Consider the following 10,752-nt stretch of genomic DNA (forward strand, 5'->3'; position numbering starts at 1 on the left):
CTGATTGGCCACTTTAGGGTCACTGAGGATGTGAAAATGACCTCTGAATCGCAATAACCGTGTACATCCCTCCATCGGCTGATGCTGCCTGCGAGACCATACACACCATAGTGTCAAAGCTTCAGACATTGCACCCCCAGTCCCTCCTCCTCATCTCTGGTGACTTTAATCATGCTTATATGTCCTCTACTCTCCCAACCTTCACCCAGTACGTGAAATGCCACACACGAGACAATAGAACTTTGGATTTAATGTATGTGCACACCAAGGATGTATACTCCTCCTAACCCCTCCCCCCGCTGGGCCGTTCTGATCACAACCTGGTTCATCTGTCCCCTGTATACATACCTATGGTGAATAAACAACCACCCACCAAGAGGTATGTAAGGAGCTGGTCTGAGGAGACCAGCATGGCTCTGAGGGACTGCTTCGACACCACAGACTGGGATGTGTTATGTGAACCTCACGGGGAGGACATCGACGGCCTGACGACCTGCATCACGGACTACATCAACTTCTGTGTGGAAAATACTGTGCCTACCAGGAAGGTTCTGTGTTTCTCCAACAACAAACCCTGGGAGACCCCTGATCTAAAAGCCCTGCTGAATGAGAAGAAGAGGGTTTTTAAATCTGGGGACAAGGAGGAGCTGAGGAGAGTCCAGAAGGAGCTGAGAAAGGGAATAACGAGAGGCAAGGACAGCTACAGCTACTGGAGGAGCGCCTCAAGGGGAGCAATGCCAGGGAAGTCTGGAGAGGCCTAAAAACCATCTCAGGCCACACAAAGGACAGCGGGAGGGGCCCTGAATCTGGGGGCCTGGACTGGGCAAATGAGTTGAATTCCTTCTTCAACAGATTCGGCTGTGCTGCCCCTCCCTCTCCCACTTATCAAAGCCCAGACCTGACTGTGCTGTCACACCACCATCCCCCCTCTTCCCCCGTAACACCCCCGGCACCAGCAGCTCTCTCCTCACACTACGCCACCTCCCTCCACCCCCTGCCAGATCGACCCTCACACTCCAACCCTCATCCTCACCCACCAGGAGTGATCAGGTGAGGAAGGAGTTGAGGAGGACCAAGACGAGGAAAGCTACTGGCCCTGATGGCATCAACTCCAGACTACTTAAGGACTGTGCAGATCAGCTCTGTGGAGATCTTTAACCTGAGCCTCAGCCTCGAGAGAGTTCCACTCCTGTGGAAAACATCATGTATGGTTCCTTTTCCTAAGACTGCGCACTCCAGGGAGCCCAACCACTTCAGGCCAGTGGCTTTAACCTCTCACCTGATGAAGACCATGGAGAGGATCGTTCTCACCCACCTCCGGCAGCTGGTGGACGGCAAGATGGACCCTCTACAGTTTGCATATCGACCGGGCATTGGTGTGGATGACGCTGTCATCTACCTGCTGCACCGGTCACTTTCACACCTAGAGGGCACTGGGAGCACTGAGAGTCATGTTCTTTGACTTCTCCAGTGCCTTCAACACAAGGGTACAGTTCTCTCTCCCTTCCCCTTCACTCTCTACACATCGGACTTCAGCTACAACTCAGACAGCTGCCACCTCCAGAAGTTCTCTGACAATACAGCCATCGTTGGACGTGTGTCTGAGGGGAACAAACTGGAGTACAGGGAGGTCATCACCAACTTTGTCGCCTGGTGTGAACTTAACCATCTGCGCATCAACGGCAGCAAGACAAAGGAGGTGGTGATCGACTTCAGTAGGAAGGCTTCTCACATTGCACCCGTGAACATCCAGGGTTTGGACATTGAGATCGTGGAGGAGTACAAATACCTGGGTGTTCATCTCAACAATAAACTGGACTGGACTCACAACATAGACGCCCTGTACAAGAAGGGCCAAAGTTGTCTCCATCTGCTGAGGAGACTGAGGTCCTTTGGAGTGTGCACTGCTTAGGACTTTTTATGACACTGTGGTGGCATCGGTGATCTTCTTCGCTGTGGTCTGCTGGAGCTGTGGAAGCTCAGAGAGGGACAGGAAGAGACTTAACAAACTGGTCAGAAGGGCTGGCTCACTCCTGGACTGTTCTCTGGACTCCATTGATGAGGTGGGTGAAAGAGGGATGTTAGCCAAGCCGACATCAATTATGGACACCCCCTTTCACCCCCTACACGAGACTGTGGGGGCCTTAAGCAGCTCCTTCAGCAGCAGACTGTTACACCCACGGTGTAAAAAGGAACGGTACCGCAGGTCATTCATCCCAACTGCAGTCAGATTGTATTTTCATTCACAATTCTTAATGTACCACCAATTTTTGGTTTTCGCATATTTTTCTCCGCACTACTTAATCATAACTTCCTCCGGAATGTCTTATTTGCACATCTCTAACTTGCACCTTCATTTTTCTTCATATTGTCTGACATTCCTCCTGTATATAATTTTTAATTTCTGTATATAATGTATAATGTACATAGTAATGTACATAACATAAGAGTCTTTTTATTTATTTTTTCTTTTAATAATATACTGTACTGTACACCACGGGCTACTGCTGTAACACGTGAATTTCCCCGATGTGGGATCAATAAAGTTTATCCCTATCCCCTATCCCTGAAAAGCATGTGAAGTTTCTGACTGACCACTTTCTTCCATGGTACTAAAAGAAGAACTGTACTATTTGTAACAAAATCATTTTCATGCATGAGAATGCACCATTTCATGCTGCAAGGAATACCTCTGTATTGTTGGTTATTGGCATTGAAGGAGAGAAACTCATGGTGTGGCCACCCATCCTACCCTGACCTCAACCCTTTTGAGCATCCTTAAGTAAAATAACTATGAGGGTGGGAGACATCTACAAGGTTATCCTAACAACCCCAACTGCCTTGATAGTGCAAGGTAAGACAGTTGCAGAGCAAGAAGCCCAAGTGTTTCAGTGGAAACAGCCCAGGTTCGGCGAGGGTGACAACGTCACCCTGCAGGGAGGAGGTCAACCAAGAAGTGACAATCACAAAGAATGCAATGCCACCCCAAGAAAGATGCCACTCCCTTGTGGACTGTACAGAGAGCACTGCAAGTTGGTGCAAAGTGGCTACAAGCTGACAAGAAGCATAAAGAAATGCACTGCCAGAACAAGAGGAGAAAAAGTGGAAAGGAAGGTTCCTGACCTGCCTATACAGTGTAACAGATTCCGACGCTGAGCCTGAGTAACGACGGATGTTTTTGGGGTTTTTTGGGGTAAATTGGGGTATATGACATGCTCTGCCCCGTTAGCATGAGGCCTCACTACCTGCCGAGGGAGTTCACACATGCCCTCGCGGTGGTTGTGTACATCCCCACCCCTGCTAACGCTGATGCAGCCCGTGATGTCCTGCTCTCAGCAGTGAGCAGGCTGCAGACACAACACCCTGACACCCTCCTCCTCATCTCTGGAGACTTCAATCAAGCCTCTCCATCATCTTCTCTGACCAAATTCACCCAGTATGTCGCATGCCACACCAGGGACAATAAAACACTGGACCTCTTCTATGCCAACACCAAGGAGGCATACCACTCTCTCCCTCTTCCTCCCCTGGGCCGTGCCGACCACAACCTTATACACCTCCAGCCTGTGTACAAACCTCTTGTGCAGAGGCAGCCTGCTGTCACCCGCACAGTGAAGAAATGGTCCGAAGAAGCCGAGGAGGCCCTGAAAGACTGTTTCAACACAACCCTGTGGGATGTATTCAGCGACGCCCATGGGGAGGACATTGACAACCTCACCAACTGCATCACGGACTATATTATATATTATAACTTTTGTGTGGAGAACACGGTACCCACCAGGACTGTACGGAGCTTCTCCAACAGCAAGCCCTGGATCACCCCAGACATAAAGGCCCTCCTGAAGGTGAAGAAGAGGGCTTTTGTGTCTGGAGACAAGGAAGAGCTGAAGACTGTGCAGAGGGAAATGAGGAGGAAGATCAGACAGGAGAAGGACAACTACAGGAGGAAGATTGAAATCCAGCTGCAACAGAACAACATCTGTGGTGTATGGAAGGGACTGAAGACCATCTCGGGCTTCAAGGAGCAGAAGTCCCAACCTGTGGGTGACCGGGGGTGGGCTAACGACCTGAACTTGTTTTTCAATAGATTTGATCAGGTACCCACCCCTCCCCCAGCCCAGTCTCCTCTGCTGCTACCCCCGCCACTGTCTGTGCCCCCAATAGACTGTTCCTCCTGTCCCCCCTCCCCCTCTCTCATGAACTTCAGCTCACACATTCCCGACACTTCACATTCTGGCCCATGCCCATCCCCCCCACCAACACCTCCCTGCTCCAGCCTGTCCCTCACACCACACCAGGTGAGGAAGGCCCTGAAGAAGAATAGGGCCAGGAAAGCAACGGGTCCGGATGGCATCAGCTCCGGGCTCCTGAAGTCCTGCGCAGACCAGCTGTGTGGGATCATCAGTCACATGTTCAACCTGAGCCTGAAGCTGGGGAGAGTGCCACAGCTGTGGAAGACGTCCTGCATCGTCCCAGTGCCGAAGACACCGCACCCCAAGGAACTCAACAGCTACAGGCCAGTAGCTCTGACATCTCATCTGATGAAGACGCTGGAGAGGCTCATCCTCGCCCACCTGCGCCCACTGGTGAGCTCATTCATGGACCCGCTACAGTTTGCCTACCAGCCGAGCATCGGGGTAGACGATGCTGTCATCTACCTCCTCCACACCTCCCTCACTCACCTGGAGAAGGCTGGAAGCACTGTGAGGATCATGTTTTTTGATTTCTCCAGTGCATTCAACACCATCCAGCCCAGGCTGCTGGGGGACAAACTGCAGGTAGCTGGAGTGGATCACCGCCTCACAACATGGATTCTGGACTACCTCACACAAAGACCACAGTTTGTGACGGTGAAGGGCTCCGAGTCAGATTGGCTTCTCTGCAGCACTGGTGTCCCGCAGGGAACAGTTCTGGCTCCTTTCCTGTTCACCCTCTACACCGCGGACTTTTCACACAGTACATCTTCATGTCACCTCCAGAAGTTCTCTGATGACTCTGCTGCTGTCGGTCTCATCACTGATGGGGACGATACGGAGTACAGAGAACTTATTCAGGACTTTGTGGACTGGAGCCTGCGGAACAACCTCCAGATCAACGCTGGCAAAACCAAGGAGCTGGTGGTGGATTTCCGCAGGCGTATCAACCCCCTGCCTGCACCAGTGAACATCCTGGGAACTGATGTTGACGTGGTGGAGTCCTACAAGTACCTGGGTGTTCACCTAAACAATAACCTGGACTGGACACACAACACAGATGCCCTTGTCAAGAAGGGCAATAGCAGACTGTTCCTGCTCAGGAGGCTGAGGTCTTTTGGAGTGCAGGGACCACTCCTGAGGACTTTCTATGACTCTGTGGTGGGATCAGCATCTTCTGTGGGATTGTGTGCTGGTCCAGTAGCATCACGGACAGGGACAGGAAGAGGATGGACAGACTGGTAAGGAGGGCCAGCTCTGTCCTGTGATGTCCCCTGGACTCGGTGGAGGTGGTGGGAAACGGGAGGATGATGGCTAAGATGTCATCCATGTTGAACAACACGTCCTACCCCCTACAGGACACCCTGACAGCACTGGGCAGCTCCTTCAGTGAGCGGCTGCTCCACCCTCGCTGTGTGAAGGAGAGGTATCGCAGATCTTTCCTGCCGGCTGCTGTCAGACTGCACAATAACAATAATGCCCGCTAGCACAATCTGAATATTATATATTCTGATATGTATATTGTATTCACCCTCTGTACTATGTACAGGTATACAGGGGCCGAGTATCCATTTACCTGAATTATTGTAAATATACATCCTCTTTGTATATTCCAAATTCTATTCTATTCGATTTTATCTTATTTTTCTCTGTGTGCTCTTGCTGTTGTTGCACTGTAAATTTCCCCGTGTGGGACAATAAAGGACCTGAATCTGAATTTACCGCATACTACCTTCCACGAAAAATGCCTGTAAAACTCTGAACTCTTACCTCACTATGTTTTGAACTGTTACGATAATCTGGAATACCAAAGTGTTGTTTCCTGCTGATTTAATTCCTACTTAAGTCTTTGATCATGCTGTTTTATGTTAGGTGCTACTCTTTGGTTCCAAATATTCTATGCAACTACATACATTATACAACTAAGTTTTACATGTTCCTTCTGTTCTCAGCTAATTATTAGCAAGAGACAGTAACACATTTACTGAGTAGTTTAGTGATTTTTATCTCAGCATGGACTAGTGAGTGGTCATTTTTTTCCCTTTTGACCTGGCTTTGATCTTTTCAGTTGAGGGGATAACTAGACTATACAGTATATGTGATGTGTTGAATCCGTGCAGTTGGTTTATTTACACCCTGCATGTTACAGTGAATCAATGGGCAAGACATTTAACGCCTTTTAGTGAGAATATATCATGAAAGGGGGAAATGTAGCGTAGTCTTTTTCTCCCCGGCTGGAAATATGCGATTTGTGTAATTGTAAATATGTGTAATAGTTGTGCATCTTGTGGAAAACACCTGCTTGTTGACAGAAGTGCATCTACTTAAAAGCTGGCTCTGATGGCATGTTCACACCAGGCGACTGTGTAATCTCCAAAGTATCTTTGATATAGATAATGCACCTGACTCTTACTTTGATGGTGGGCCTGTTTTCTTGTCTTTGATTTAGACAGTGAGTCTGACAACCGTTTTATCTTTTACAAAAAATAAAAATAAAACAAAGCAGAGCAGAGCATCAAAGACACCAATAAAAACGAGAGGGGGCATATAAGAGGAAGTCCAATAACTGTGACACTAAATAAAAAAAGGTTTGTGTTGTGATTATACCAGATTAATCTGCAAATAGAAATAACTTAGATAAGGTTAGAAGAACAAAAGGAGGAGTGAGGAACTGACACTATCACCCCTGTTTTTAAGGTATAAAAGATGATACTGTAGCGGTCACTTGTATATCATAATTCACCATCATTGTTCATATCTGTTCCATTGCCATAGTCCTGTTGAGCATTTTGCTATGTACAAGTTCCTCATTCGCTCGCGCTATTTGCCGACAACTAAGTCGGGTAATTTGGCACGGCCCCTTTAACGGACCGTAGGAGTTGAGGGGCGGGGGTGTGGTTTTTCCCGCTCTGATTTGATTTTTTCTACTACTTGTTGTGGCTTCAATAAAAGGCACACACGATTGTGTGTCAATGGTAATCTAAGTTGTATTGCCTTTACTTTGCAAACGCAACACTGGTGACCCCGACTCTCGCTGGACGTATCATTCAGTGACTTTTATTTTCGACCATGGCGACGAATGCAGTTTCATTGAAGCTGCCGGAGTTTTGGGAGACTTCGGCGACTGCGTGGTTTGCTCAAGCGGAGGCACAGTTCGCGCTGCGAGAAATCACCGCAGATGAGACCAAATATTATTATGTGGTTTCTGCACTTGGGAGTGCTACGGCATCCAGAGTGGTAGGCATTCTTAAACAGCCACCGCCGGAGAACAAGTATGGCATTTTGAAGGCTCACCTCTTACGAACGTTCGAACTTTCCGACGCAGAGAGGGCTAGCCGCCTTTTCTCTTTGCAGGGGCTGGGTGATTCCAAGCCTTCCGAACTGATGGACAAAATGTTAGATCTTTTGGGTGAACACAAGCCCGATTTTCTCTTCATCCAGCTTTTCCTGCGACTGTTGCCTCCCCAAGTGCGGGCTGCTTTGGCCAACACAGCAATCTCGGACTGCCGTGCGCTTGCTGCTGAGGCGGATAAATTCTTCCTTGCCTCCCAACCGACCTATGTGGCTGCGTTCCTCCCGGCTGGCGCAGACGGTCCTGTGGTTGACGCTCCCGCTTTCACAGCTGCCGCAGCGGCTCCTCGGCATCAACAGGTTTCTGGGCTGTGCTTTTTCCATGCACGGTTTGGGGTCAAAGCCAGGCGGTGCCGCCCTCCATGCAGTTTCTCCGGCCCACCTCCGCAGGGAAACGCCAGGGCCGGCGCTCAGCAGTAGCCATGAGCGTCGGCCGAACTGGCAGGCTGCTGTTCATCCAGGACTCTCTCTCTGGACGACGGTTCCTCTGTGACACAGGTGCTCAGAGGAGTGTCCTGCCAGCGTCGAAGTTGGACATGCTGTCAGAGTCCCATGGGCCCCCTATGGAAGCAGCGAACGGCAGCCCCATCCGCACGTATGGGGTGAGGTATGTGGAGTTGTGTTTTGGTGGACAGCGTTTTGGATGGAACTTTGTGACTGCCAAGGTGACTGTGCCACTGATTGGTGCAGACTTCCTCTGCGCTTTTGGACTTCTGGTCGATGTCAAAAATAGACGCCTTGTGGATGCAGTCACTTTCTGTTCGTATGAATGCACTCTTGGTGTTACAGACTCAGTCAGGCTTTCCAACATGCTCCCCACTGCAGACATTTTCCTTCGCCTCCTCACCGAGTTTCCTGCTCTGACTCAGCCCACGTTTTCATCTGCCACGGCCAAGCATGGTGTGGAACACCACATCGCCACCACAGGCGCCCCTGTGCACGCTCGGGCCAGGCGTCTGGACCCGGCCAAGCTCTCCATTGCTCGAGCGGAGTTCGAGACAATGGAACGCCTGGGCATCATTCGCCGCTCCAAGAGCCCTTGGGCATCACCTCTGCACATGGTGGAGAAGCCGGGTGGGGGTTGGCGGCCATGTGGCGATTACCGCAGGCTCAACGATGCCACCACCCCGGACCGTTACCCTGTCCCCCACATACAAGATTTTTCCGCGCATCTGGCTGGGAAAACGGTCTTTTCGAAGGTGGACCTTGTCCGCGGCTACCACCAGGTACCAGTCCACCCTGCCGATGTCCCCAAGACGGCGGTAATCACCCCGTTCGGCCTGTTTGAGTTTTTACGGATGCCTTTTGGTCTTAAAAGCGCAGCACAGACTTTTCAGCGCCTGATGGACTCCGTCCTACGCGACCTGCCATTCCTATTTGTGTACTTGGATGACATCCTCGTCGCAAGCACGTCTCAGGCTGAGCACGTGGCACACCTCAGGGCTCTTTTCCAGCGCCTCAGCCAGCATGGGCTCATCATAAACCCGGCGAAGTGCCAGTTTGGACTGTCTACCATCGACTTCCTGGGCCATCACGTGACACGGTACGAAGCAGTTCCCCTGCCGGAAAAGGTGGAGGCCATCGCGAGCTTTCCTCGTCCAGTCACGGTCAAGGCGCTCCAGGAGTTCCTGGGTATGGTGAATTTTTACCACCGTTTCCTCCCCCGGGCAGCGGACCTCATGCGGCCACTGTATGACTGTTTGAAAGGGGCGGTTCCCAAGCACATGGTTGACTGGTCCGACGTGCGACAGCGCGCATTCGAGAATGTTAAGGCTGCTCTGGCCAATGCTACACTGTTGGCACACCCATTGCCTGACGCGCCAATCTCAATCACCACGGATGCCTCGGATTACGCAGTGGGTGCGGTGCATGAACAATGGGTAGAAGGTGCTTGGCAACCCCTGGCCTTTTTTAGTAGGCAGCTACGACCCAATGAGCGGAAGTACAGCACGTTTGACCGTGAGCTCCTTGGCCTCTACCTGGCCATTCGCCATTTCCGTCCTCTGCTTGAGGGCAGGTCTTTCACTGCCTTTGTGGATCACAAGCCCCTCACCTTCGCGATGGCAAAGACGGCAGAACCATGGTCGGCTCGGCAGCAGAGGCACCTTTCCTACATCTCCGAGTTCACCACGGACATTAAACACCTGGCTGGTAAGACCAATGTCGTTGCGGACTGCCTCTCCCGGGCCGTCACGGGCGCTGTCCACGTGGGACTTGACTACGGACAGATGGCAGTGGACCAAACCACAGACAGTGATGTCCAAGCTCTAAAGTCTGCAGCCACAGGGCTACAGCTGCGCGAGGTTCCTTTTGGGAGCACTGGTGTCACGCTTCTCTGTGATGTCAGTACCGGTCAGCTACGCCCTGTTGTGCCCGCGGTTTGGAGGCGGCGTGTGTTTGATTCAGTCCACAACCTCTCCCATCCGGGGAGGAAGGCTTCTCAACGTCTTGTAGCTGCTAAATTTGTTTGGCATGGGCTCAGAAAGGACGTCAGGGATTGGGCTGCCATGTGCGTCGCATGCCAGCGCTCAAAGGTACAGTGCCATGCTAGGGCCCCGCTGGCCCCATTTCCGGTGCCAGAGCGACGTTTTGACCATGTCCATGTGGACCTGGTTGGGCCTTTTCCCCCTTCCCGCGGCTGCACTTATCTCCTCACAATGGTGGACAGGACCACCCGCTGGCCGGAGGCGGTGCCCCTGCAGTCGGCCACCTCGGCCGAGGTGGCACGTGCATTTATTGGGACTTGGGTTGCCCGTTTCGGTCCCCCTGCTGACATCTCATCTGACCGTGGCTTGCAATTCACCTCTGAGCTCTGGACTTCTGTAGGGGAGAGCCTAGGGGTGAAACTGCATCACACAACGGCATACCACCCACAGGCCAACGGCATGTGTGAGCGGTTTCACCGCTCCATGAAGGCTGCTCTTCGGGCGTCTCTGAAGGACAGTAGCTGGGTGGACAGACTTCCTTGGGTCTTGTTGGGGCTGCGCACCGCCCCCAAAGATGACCTGCAGTGTTCCTCGGCGGAGATGGTGTATGGAGAGCCACTGCGGGTGCCAGGTGAGTTTGTCCCCAACACTACAGCGCCTTGGTCTGCGAGCGCACAGCGTGCAACACTCCTTGATGCTGCCAAGGTTTTTGCACCCATCCCTATTTCCCAGCATGGTTTGCCACCATCCCATGTCCCAGCATCCTTGGAGAGGGCAGACTA

This window comes from Takifugu rubripes, chromosome 1, assembly GCF_901000725.2.
Source record: "Takifugu rubripes chromosome 1, fTakRub1.2, whole genome shotgun sequence".
Lineage (NCBI taxonomy): Eukaryota > Metazoa > Chordata > Actinopteri > Tetraodontiformes > Tetraodontidae > Takifugu > Takifugu rubripes.